We start from the raw sequence: 12,439 nt of genomic DNA on the forward strand, positions 1-12,439 counted from the left end.
GCATTAAACCAGTACAGGAATTTGGGGAGAACTAAAATCTTTTCTATGTTGACTCTCCTAATCCATGAACACAGAAAGTCTCTCCATTTATTTAGACCTTCTTGTATTTCTTGCATCACTGTTTTGTAGTTTTTAAGGATACAAGTCTTATACATGCTTTGTTAGATTTATACCTAAGTATTTTATTTTATTTTTTACTGATTGTAAAAGTATTGTATTTTAAATTTTGGTGTCCATGTTTTCATTGCTAATATATAGAAATACAGTTATTTTATACACTTATCTTGTATCCTGTGATGTTGTCAAAATTATTAGCTCTAGGAGTTATTTTATAGATTTAAAAATATTTTTTTTTATTGATTTCAGAGAGGAAGGAAGAGGGAGAGATAGATAGAAACATCAGTGATGAGAGAGAATCATTGATCAGCTGCCTCCTGCATGCCCCATACTGGGGATCAAGCCTACAACCCGGGCATGTGCCCTGACTGGGAATCGAACCATGACCTCCTGGTTCATAGGTCCACGCTCAACCACTGAGCCACACTGGTGGGGCATCCTATATAATAAAAGCCTAATATGCAAATCCACCGAATGGTGGAATAACCAGTAGAACAACTAGTCACTATGATGCGCACTGACCACCAGGGGGCAGACGCTCAACGCAGGAGCTGCCCCCAGTCTGCAGGCCCCAGGCCAGCCAAGACAGGTGCCAGGAGCCGCCCCCCCACCCCGATCACCCCGCTGGTTGCCCTACAGATTGGCCCTGATTGCCGGCCAGGTCTAGGGACCCTACCCGTGCACGAATTTCGTGCACTGGGCCTCTAGTTTTTACATAAACATTCATGTCATCTGCAAATAGGGACAACCTTATTTCTTTCTTTTCAATCAAGATTCCTTTTACTAGTATTTTATTTCAGTTTATTTCTTTGTCATGTTGCACTGGCTAGGACTTTCAGTACTATCCTATATAATAAAGAGGGAATATACAAATTGATCGACATGTCATAACAAGATGGCAGCGCCCACAGCAGAGGCAGGGATCCTGTAACACAAATGGCTGCACCCACAGCTGAGGCCGAGTTCTCATAATGAGCCTTAACAAGCAATCAGCAGGAACCTGAGGCTCTGTGGCGCTGGGCTGGGGCAGGGGACCTGAGGCTGTGCCCCCCGCCTGATGGGGCTTGACAGGGGACCTCAGGCCACGCCCCCCCACCCCAGCACCAGGCCAGGGGACCTCAGGGCGCACCCCCCACCTGGTGGGGCTTGACGGGGGTGGGGCCGGCCAGGTCTGGATCTAGCCCAATGGGGGTGGGGCTGACCGGTTTCGAGGCACATGTGGGTGGGCGGGGACTTGACTCTGGTTCCTGTGGTGTGCCCCAGACTCTGACAAGAGGAAGATTTTCATATACATTTTACTAATTTTCTTTCATCTCTGACACCTCTATTATAGAGAAAGGGCAAATAGTAATATTAAAGTATTTCCTCTAATTAATTCTCTTTTAATGTGCACGAATTTCATGCACCGGGACACTAGTGTTGAATAAGATGATGAGAGCAGACATCCTTGCTTTGTTCCTGTTCTTAGGGGGAAAACAGTCAGTTTTTCACCAATAAGTATAATGTAAGCTGTAAGTTTTTTTGTAGGTTTTATTTATCAAGTTGAAGTTACCTTTTATCCCTAGTTTTCTGAGAATTTTTATCGGGAATCAGTGTTGAATTTTGTCAAATGCTTTTCTGCATCAATTGATATGATTATGTGATTTTTTTCTTTTTTAGCTTGTTGAAGGGATTTTAAATATTGAACTAGATTTGCATCCAGGGAATAAACCTTCCTTGGCCATGGTGTATGACTCTTTAAAAAAATTTTTTTACTGTAATAAAATACACATAGCATACAACTTACTATTTTAGCCATTTAAAAGTGTACAATTGTCACTAAGTACATTCACGATGTTGTGCAATCATCACCACTATCTAATTCCAGAACATTTTCATCACTCCAAAAGGAAACCTCATACTCATTAAGCAATCACTCCTCATTCCCATTCTCCCAACCCCTGGCAACCACTAATCTGCTTTTTGTTTCTATGGATTTGCCAACTCTGCATATTTCATGTAAATGGAATTATACAGTGTGTGGCCTTTTGTGTCTGGTTTATTTCACGTAGCACAATGTTTCTGCGGTTCATCCATGTCATAGCATGTGTCAGTACTTCATTCCTTTCTATGACTGAATAATATAGCATATTTTGTTTATCTGTTCATCGGTTGATGAGCATTTGGGTTGTTTCCATCTTTTGGCTATTGTGAGTAGTGGTGCTATGAACATTCATGTGTAAGTTTTTGTTTGAACACCTGTTTTCAATTCTTTTGAGTATATACCTAGAAGTGGAATTATTGGGTCATATGGTAATTCAATGTTTTAGCTTTTTGAGGAACAGCTAAACTTTTTTCTAAAGTGGCCACACCATTTTGCATTCCCACCAGGAATGTATGAGGGTTCCAGTTTCTTCACATCCTCATCAATGCTTTTTATTTTATGTTTGTTGTTGGTGTTATGGCCATCCTAGTGGGTGTGAAGTGGTATCTCATTGTGATTTTTGTTTTCATTTCCCTAATAAGTAGTGATGTTGAGCAGCTTTTCATATGCTTGTTAGCCATGTGTATATCTTCTTTGGAGAAATGTCTATTCAAGTCCTTTGCTCATTTTTAAGTGAGTTGTCTGTCCTTTTGTTGTTGAGTTGTAAATGTATTTGAGATATTCTGAATACTAGAACCCATATAATTCTTTTAATATGTTGCTGAATTTTAATTGCTAAATACAGGGGTGGGCAAAAGTAGGTTTACAGTTATATGTGAAACAGAATTTATTCTGTGTGTGTGTGTGTGTATGTGAACAGCTACCTCTTCAATAAATTATTTCTTATTTATTTATGTATTTATTTATTTATTTTAAAATATGGACTGCTTCACGAATTTACATGTCATCCTTACGCAGGGGCCATGCTAATCTTCTCTGTATCATTCCAATTTTAGTATATGTGCTGCCGAAGCGAGCACCAGAGTTTATTCTTTTTAAAAAATATATTTTTTTTTATTGATTTCAGAAGGGACGGGAGAGGGAGAGAGAGAGATAGAAACATCACTGATGAGAGAGAATCATTGATTGGCTGCCTCCTGCATGCCCACTACTGGGGATTGAGCCCATAACCTGGGCATGTGCCCTTGACCGGAATCGAACCTGGGACCCTTCTGTCTGCAGGCCGATGCTCTATCCACTGAGCCAAACCAGCTAGGGCCCAGAGTTTATTCTTGTGTTATTTATTAATTATTGTATTATTTATTTGTATTACAACTGTATTCATGAGGGATATTGACTATACTTTTCTTTTTTGTGATTAATCCTTACCCAAGGATACTTTTCCATTGGTTTTTAGAGAGTGCGGGAGGCAACCAATCGATGTGTCTCTCTCACATAATTTTTTTAAATAATTTTTTTTTTGCCTCTCTGATTGGGTTTTTTAGCTACCTTGTCTTCTAAGTTGCTGACTCAATCCTCTGCTTCATCTAATCTGCTGTTGAATCCTTCATTTCAGATATTGTATTCTTAAATTTCGACTGATTCTTTTTCATTGTTTCTATGTCCTTTGTTTTATGTTTACTATCTCTTTGTTGAAGTTCTCACTAAGTTCCTTGTACATCCTTATAACCACTGTTTTGAACTCTATACCTCCATTTCATTTGGTTCTTTTTCTGGGGATATTTCCTGTTCTTTCATTTGGGGCATGTTTCTTTGTCTCCTCGTTTTGGCTGCCTCTCTTTATTTGTTTCTGTGCATTAGGTAGATCTGCTATGTCTTCTTGTCTTGGTATGGAGGCCTTATGTAGTAGCTATACTGTGGGGCTCAATGACACAGTCTCCCTGATCACCTGAGCTAGGTGCTCCAGGAATGTCCCTTGTGTGGGTTATGTGAGCCCTCCTATTGTAGTTGAGTCTTGATTGCTGTTGGTCCATCAGTGGGTGGGGTTGATTCTTAGGCTGGGTGAAGATATGAATTGACCCCAACCACAGTGTATGAACTGCTGGGTGGAGCTGACCCCACAAAGCGGAATTTGCCCCAACAGGGTTTGTGCCTGCTGAGATTTCCCTTTGGGTATGCTTCTTGAGGAACTCATTGGGTGGTGCTCTGCTGTGGTCTGAAGCCTGCCACCAGGTGTGTTGGGTCTGGGGCCTCTTGGGAGGGACTCCGTTGCAGCAGGTCAATATTAGGCACTGCCTGTGACTGGCTCTAGGCTACCTGTTTGGAGCTACAAAGGAATCCACAGTTTGTGCTACCTCTGCTGGGCCTGGGTGTGAGGAGAGGAGCCAAGCTGCATATCAAGGCCAGTTTCCACCAGCACCAAGCCTGGGAGCAGGTCAGCAAATAGCCCAAAGCACCCCCAAAATCCACCTCCGCCTGTGGCTTCCTGTTAGTCTCAGTGAAATAGCCTCTGGTGATATAAGAGTTGCATGAGGTAGGTTCTCAGTGAATCATCAGGTAGGGGGATGTGTTCTTCACTAGAATGATATAGATTCAAACTCAGCACCAGTGCTGGGACTGAAACCACTCAGCAAAAGTCCCAGAGTACACCAAGGTCAGCCGCCACCATCCGGGTGCCTGCAGACCTGTGTAGTGGGGCAGGGTCTCGTGGAGTTTTCAGGGTGAGACCAGCAGAGTTCATCAGACCCACAGAGACCAAGACTTGGCCGTGTGAAGGGAGGGCTATACACAAGAATGATGGTGCTGGTCAGGCATGTGAGGGAAAATTGGCACCCGCCCTAGAGGCACAGAATTCAGTCTCTTCCTGATTCTTCCCAGAGCTTTTCTAGAAACTCTGCACTGCAAGCCCAGGCTTGCCACAGCCAGGTGACAATTCTGCAGGACACCAGGTTGGCAGGGAGGGGCCACTGGGAGTTGGGAGGGTGGGGCTAGTGGATTTTCTCTGGGGATAAGCTCCAGTCAGGTTCGTGGTAGGAGGCGTGGTCTCTGCCCAGAGTCATATAACTCAGTCTCTGACACCCCCTGAGTTCATCCTCAAGAGGCCTTCAAGAAATTCTACACCACTGGCACAGGTATCTGACTCCTCTTCAGGGCTTGAGCTCGGCAGGGTGGGGCAACTGGGAGTCAGGAAGATGGGGCTATTACATTCCCCCAGGCTGTAACCACCGGAGTGGGTGCTTAACCCAGGAAAGATTGCATCTGTGGGAACGTGAGAGAGGGACTCCGAACAGGGCCCCTGACGGCTGTCCCTTCAGCTCTCTCCTCGGAGCCACACAACCCAGACTATCCAATCTTCTTTGAGCCTCCTTCCCTCCTTTGGAGCCCACGGTGAGTGGCTGTGAGTGAGATTTTGTGCTCTGATTCTTTAAGAGGGTGTCTGGGTTTCTAGCAGACTCCCATCTCCCTGGTGCAGTGGTCGGCAAACTGCGGCTCGAGAGCCACATGCAGCTCTTTGGCTCCTTGAGTGTAGCTCTTCCACAAAATACCACGGCCTGGGCGAGTCTATTTTGAAGAAGTGGCGTTAGAAGAAGTTTAAGTTTAAAAAATTTGGCTCTCAAAAGAAATTTCAATCGTTGTACGGTTGATATTTGGCTCTGTTGACGAATGAGTTGGCCGAACACTGCCCTGGTGGACAGAATTCGCACTGATTTTCACAGCCAGATGTTACGTGGGCTCCTCTTCCCGGCTCTAGTGTTCTGGGCTGGGAGCCCTGCTGGGGTTGAGACTCCATGCTCCTGGCAGGGGGAACCTCTGCAGCTGAGATATCCCTCTGGATTTTCAGCCACTGCACGTGGGTACGGGTCCAGTCCTTTTCACATCTCCACTCTTCCTACCAGTCTCGATATGGCTTCTTCTGTAAATCCTTGAATAATAAGACTTTTGTTCAGCTAGTCTTCAGTTGGTTATTTAGGTTGATTTTCCTTTATTTTAGTTGTACTTTCAGTTTGGTCCTAGGAGGAAGTGAGTGTGACTTCTACCTACTCTGCCACCACCTTGGATCATCTGTGAAGGTATTTCTTTTCATTGTGATTAACATTTAAGTCAATGGTAAAGCAGAATATCCTCAATAATGTGGGTGGGCCTTATCTAATCAGTTGAAGACCTTAAGTGAAAAAACTGACCTCCCCTGAGGAAGGAAAAATTCTGCCTTTGGACTTAACACTGCTGTTTTTCCTTGGGTCTCTAGCCCGCTGGCCTGCCCTGAAGATTTTGGATTTGCCAGCTCCACAATTGTGTGTGTGTGAGTGTGTGTGTGTGTGGCGGGGGGGGGGGGGCATTTTCTCCCCTCTTTGTCAGTGATATTTTGCAGTTTCAAAAAACTTACCCACAAACTTCCAGAATGCTCCTTAGAGCGCAGTATTGTCCCTGTTGAGCCTATAGCACTTTTGAGACAATTGCTGTGTCTCCTGAGGCTGCTTTTTGACCAAAGACGAGTGGGTTGTGAAATCGGGGCTGTAGAGCTCCAGTTTCTCATGGTCTCAAAGGCTGGACTAATCCCCTTTTATAGATAAAATGATATGGATTCCAAACTTTTAAAGTAGGGGTTGTACTCACAACCTACATAATCTTCACTTTTCTCTCTCTATAAAAATATATAATATATATTATATAAATATAATATATGTGATATTTCATGTTATATATAAAATAAGGGATATATATACTGAGTGGCCAGATTATTATGATCTCTGAACGCATAATAATCTGGCCACTCAGTATATATATATATTAGAGGCCCGGTGCATGAATTCGTGCATGGGTGGGGTCCGGCCAGCCTGGCCAGGGGGAGAGGACATGGGCAGTTGGCCGGCCTGCCTGCTGGTCGAACTCCTGGTTGAGGGGACAATTTGCATATTAGCCTTTTATTATATAGGATATACACTGAGTGGCCAGATTATTATGCATTCAGAGATCATAATAATCTGGCCACTCAGTGTATATACATATATATTAACACATCTACTTCTATTGAGCTCATCTAGTGAATTTTTTATTTTATATATTGTATTTTTACCTTCTAAAATTTCCATTTGGTAATTTTTAAAGTTTATTTTTACTCTGCTGAGAACTATATTTTCATTTATCTAAAGGGCGTGTTTACCTCATAGAGCATAATTATAACAGCTTTAAAGTCTGTCTGTTAATTTCAACATCTGAGTTATCTTGGATTTGGCATCTGTTGAATGTCTTTTCCCTTGGGAATTAGCCACGTTTTTCTCGATTTTTTGTATGTCAAATAATTTGGATTGTATACTGGATATTATGAATCTTATGTTGTAAGAATCTGGGTCCTGGCCGCGTGCCCCCGGGTCTGGGTGAGGCCATGCGCCCCTGGGTCCGGGTGAGGCTGGGTCCCGGGTCCGGGTGAGGCCGCGCCCCTGGGTCCAGGAGAGGCCACGCGCCCCTGGGTCCGCATGAGGCTGGGTCCCGGGCCCAGGTGAGGCCGCGCGCCCCTGGGTCTGGGAGAGGCCACGCGCCCCTGCGTCTGGGTGAGGCTGGATCCCGGGCCCGAGTGAGGCTGCACGCCCCCGGGTCCGGGTGAAACCGCGCACCGCTGGGTCCTGGGGAGGCCGCGCGCCCCTGCATCCGGGTGAGGCCATGCGCCCCTGGGACCGGGTGAGGCCATGCGCCACCGGGACTGGGTGAGGCCGTGCGCCCCTGGGTTCGGATGAGGCCACGCGCCCCTGGGTCCGGGTGAGGCTGGAGCACGGGTCCGGGTGAGGCCGCGCGCCCCTGAGTCCGGGTGAGGCTGTGCTCCCGGGTCCGGGCGAGACCAAACCAGAGGGAGTCGGACCTGCATTACCACCATTTGTCCACCATCCAGAGCTGAAAAGTTAGTGCCGACATGTACACATAAGGTACTGGTGGACATTGAAATTGGGTCTCAAAAGAACTGTTGGTCCAGAAAGAAACTTACTACAGACTGATTCATTTGCCTGTCATCATAACTATTATTGCTCGTCTCACATTCAGTTCTTATAAGTATATCTCTAGTGACACATGATTTCGCTCATCTAGGGGAAATGATGAACAACATAGACTGATGAACAAGAACAGACCCAGAAACAAGGAGGCATCGATCGGACTGTCGGGCCTCAGAGGGAGGATAGGGGAGGGTGGGGGGAGGGGGGAGAGATCAACCAAGGGACTTGTGTGCATGCATACGAGCCTAACCAATGGTTAAGGACAACAGGGGGGTGGGGGCATCTGTGGGGAGGGGTGTGGGATGGGAATGGGGGGATGAGGACAGATATGTGACACCTTAATAAATAAAGAAATTAAAAAAAAAAAGAATCTGGGTCCTGTTAAAGTCCTCTGGTGGGTGAGATTTTTTTTTTAAAGCAGGCAGTCAACCTGGTTAGGTTCAGACTACAAGCTTTGTGTGCAGTGGTCCCAATGTCAGTTCAAAAGCCTCTGCTCGGGTACTTTGGTCTTACCCGCATGTGCTCTACTCAGGAGTTAGGTTGAGGGGTGTTTTAGATAATAGTTTCGTTCTCAAAGTCTTTGCTTTGTTACTTTGGGTCTGTCCCATGCATTCTCAGCTCAGAGTTGAGTCTGGGATTTGTGCTAGTTCGTGAACAGAATTAACTCCTTCTCCAGCAATCTCCTTTTTGTGATTCCTTCCATACTTCCAGCTTTCAGGGGCACCTTTTCTCAGTTGTCTGGCCAGAGTATAGCGTTCCTTGGCGGTATTCTCATTGTACTGTATAAGCAAGCTCTGCTGGAGATTTCTTCTCTGATCAATGTTGGGAGAGAAAGTAGCTAAAATATATGGGTAACTCACCCCTCACCTCTTCAAATTTTTACTTCCCTTCTTAATGCACCTGATTTTGCTGACATTTCAGAGTTCTCAGGTAGTTGTTTTTGTGTGTTTCCCCCCAGAGGTTATAGTTGTTTAAGTGGGAGAGAGAGACTATAGTGGGCTTATTCCATTTTGGCTGGTACCATAAATCAGCACATCCACAGTATTTCTATTAGTGGTAAACTACTTTTTATGTCTGTAAATGTCTGTATTTTTGCCTTTATAATGGTAATTTATCTAGGTATAAAATGCTATGTTGGTAATAATTGCCCCTTTTCACTTTGAAAATATCATTTCACTGTCTTCTGGCAGCAGTTGGTGACTTATACAAAGTCTGTCGGTTATCTAATTTTCATTTCTTAGTGATAATACCTCTTTTCTCTTGTGGCTTTTAAGATTCCCTTTATCATTAATGTTTTGTAGTTTCACTCTGTGTCAAAAAAAAAAAAAGTATCAACAACCATCCATAATGCTCCCTAGAGTGCAGTATTTTTCCTGTTGAGCCCAATAGCACCCCAGTGACAATTGCTGTCTCTCCTGACTGAAGTTGCTGCTTGGTCAAAGAGTGGATAAGTTGTGAGATCTGAGTGTAGATCTCCTGTTTCTCACAATCTCAAAGGTTAGACTAGTCCTTTTATAAACAAAATGACATGGATTCCAAAATCTTAAAGTAGAGGTTGTACCCACAGTCTACGTAAGCTTCATTTTTGTGTTTATAACCTATTTCTTTCATTGATTCATGGAAATCAGTCTTCACTAAGGTTTTGGCTAACTTCCTTCAGTCCTTCATTGCTTTGTATTTCTTTTTTTTTTTTTTGCTTTGTATTTCTTTATTACCTTAAATATATTTCAGAGTAACTTAAAGCCACTTAAGGTCATTCATTAGACCCTTTGCACTCCTTCCTATGTTCCTTCCAGTAATTGTCAACTTATTTATTTACCATTAATTGGATTGATATGCCAGGTTCTATACTAGACCTAGACCTTTTTCTCAATGTTCCCTCAACCTCTTTAATGCACTAATAATCTAGAAAAAAACAGTTTCATGACAGAACAGAGTTTTAAGGAACATATGAAGTTGTGCCAGAAAATGCTTTGACTTACATAACTTAATCTCTTCCTTAGTGGGTATATTTTTGGTCAGGAGAACTTAACCATTGTTTCTTAAGCTTTTATAAAACGTGTCCTGCTACTTTCTATGAAATATATTACAGTAATATTTATTGACCCATATGCAGGGTGGTTGTGAGATATTTTACAATATTTATTGTCAAGTCTCAGTCAATAGAGAAAAATTGTTACTGAAAATAGTACTTTTGGGAAATGTTATTTGTCAGGTTGAATTATTTGTTCTATAACGTCGTGTGCTAAACCTGAAAGTGATAAATAAGTATTAAAAATGAATGAGTATTTTTCTTTTATTAGTATTAATAACATCATTTCAAGTGGATGTTTGAAGACATTTAATTTTTGAGCAGAAATAATACAAATATTAATGTACTTGTATAATTTAAAGATAAAATAAATATTCCTTACTAAATATTTAAAAAAAAGTGGTTGGTTTAAATTAGGCACATCTTTGTTCATCATAAATGGTTGTCCAGAGCTTGGACTTTGAATTTCTATTTCATATATTTATTAAAAATACAAAAAAAAATACAAAGTCTCAAACTATGTATTTAACTGTTTGTTTTTTTTTTTAAAAAATACATTTTAAAAGCATTAGTGTGCCTTGTTTGGGGAAATAAACACTGTTAGAGAGAAGCAAATAATTTGTATTCTAATTTTGCCTAAATAAAATTTCTATTAATTGAATGTTGTTCCAAAATTTACTAGAGAAACTTATACATGCAAAATTCACTTTAAACCATGAAGTACTACATTAATAAGAAATATTACAGTAATAATTTAAAGGAATCCTAGGGCTAAAATTATTTTGATGTTATTTCATAGACTTAGTTTACTTAAATGAGCAAGGCCATAGGAGAAAAAATATTAATGAATAAATGTCCCCCTTCAAAGAGAGGAAGAATGAAAAAATAGAAAGGAGAGGAGATCCCTTATTTTCAGCTTTTATTCACAATTTGGTGTGCAGTCCTCCAGGGGATAGGGCCAGAAGATCCATTATTTGTAAAATAAATATTAGGATAAAATCCAAGAAATTAAAGAAACCACTATAATATTAAAATTGAATTGGAAATATTCACATAAACCCATTATTAAATAGTACATTAGTTATCTACTGCTACTTAACAATATTAACACAAACTTAGAGGCTTAACACAAGACACATTTATTCTCTCTCTTTTTCTGCGGGTCAGGAGTCTGGGCATGGCATGGCTTAGCTGGATGCTTTGCTTCAGGGACTCACAAAGCTTCAGTTAAGGTGCCCGCCCAGGCTCCAGTTGCGTCTGCTTCCCTGCTCACGTGGTTGTGGGCAGCTTTTCATTCCTTGCGGGCTGCTGGACTGAGGTGAGGGTCTCAGTTTCTTGCTGGCTGTCAGCTGGAGTCTGCCCTGAGTTCCTTGCCCAGTGGCCCTCTCCACAGGCAACCCTCAGCATGGCGGGGAGCTTCTTTAAAGGCAGCAAGGGACATAGTCTCTTTGTAAGGCTGGCAACAGTCATACATACTACAATCATCTATACTAATAAAAGAGAAACTTGCAAATTGACCATCACTCCGCTACACCCACCAGCCAATCAGGAGCGAGTATGCAAATTAACCCAACAAAGATGGTGGTGGCCACAAAGCTGGAGTGAGCAGGAGGCTTGGGGTGCCCTTGGTGATGGAGGGAGCCAAGCTTCCTGCCTGCCCTGGCCGGCCATGGCCTCCACTCAAGGCTACAAAGTTTCAATTATAGAAGATAAATAAATCCCAGATATCTGCTTCCAGCCGGCCCTGGCCTCCGGTCAAGGAGGCGCTGAAAAAAGAAAAAAGAAAAAAAGGAGGGGCTGGGACCTTGGGTCACCGGGGGTGTGGCCAGCCTGCAAACAACCATCAGCCCCTCACCCAGGCTGGCCAGGCACCCCAGCAGGACCCCCTACCCTGAAGGGGCTGTGGCTAGCCTGCAAACAGCCATCAGCCCCTCACCCAGGCTGGCCACACCCCCATGGCCCAATCCCTGTAAACGGGCAGTCGAACATCCCTCGAGGGGTCCCAAATTGGAGAGGGTGCAGGCTGGGCTGAGGGACACCCTCCCCGTGCATGAATTTCATGCACCGGGCCTCTAGTATACTATATGCAACCTGTCACCTTTGTCATACACTAACGACTAGGAGCGAGTCATGGTTCCTCCCACTTTCATGAGGAGGGGAGCACACAGAAGCACGAACACCAGGAGGCAGGGATCATGGGGGCCACCCTACAGGCTGTCAGCCACAATATGTGAATTTTCTAGTTCTGTCTATTGAAATGGTCTAAAAGCATTGCCACCATTCATTGTCATGTTCGAATAATGAACCCCCCTAGTGCTCAGGTTGTGGTATCTGAAAACCATTCCCCAGTTAAAGGAAGCTGGGCCTTTTGGAGAAATAGCTTATTCCAGGGCTGGGACAGGAAAAGTACAAGGAAAGCCAGGGATATTTTGTTCTGCTAGA

At 43.3% G+C, this 12,439-nt stretch overlaps 1 protein-coding gene across 2 annotated transcripts in view; it reads left to right on the top strand.

Moving 5' to 3' along the window:
- ZFX (zinc finger protein X-linked) overlaps nucleotides 1-12,439 on the top strand; it is a 79,952-nt gene that overhangs the window by 7,258 nt on the left and 60,255 nt on the right. Inside the window, exon 1 of one of the 2 annotated variants that reach the window (XM_079764860.1) lies at nucleotides 6,025-6,051. The exons of the other annotated variant lie outside the window; for it this stretch is intronic. The gene's annotated coding sequence lies outside the window, so the exon portion shown is untranslated. Of the gene's footprint in view, nucleotides 1-6,024; nucleotides 6,052-12,439 lie in introns of those variants that run through there. 2 annotated transcript variants of the gene reach the window in all.

This window comes from Cnephaeus nilssonii (assembly GCF_951640355.1).
Source record: "Cnephaeus nilssonii genome assembly, chromosome: X".
NCBI classification, from domain to species: domain Eukaryota; kingdom Metazoa; phylum Chordata; class Mammalia; order Chiroptera; family Vespertilionidae; genus Cnephaeus; species Cnephaeus nilssonii.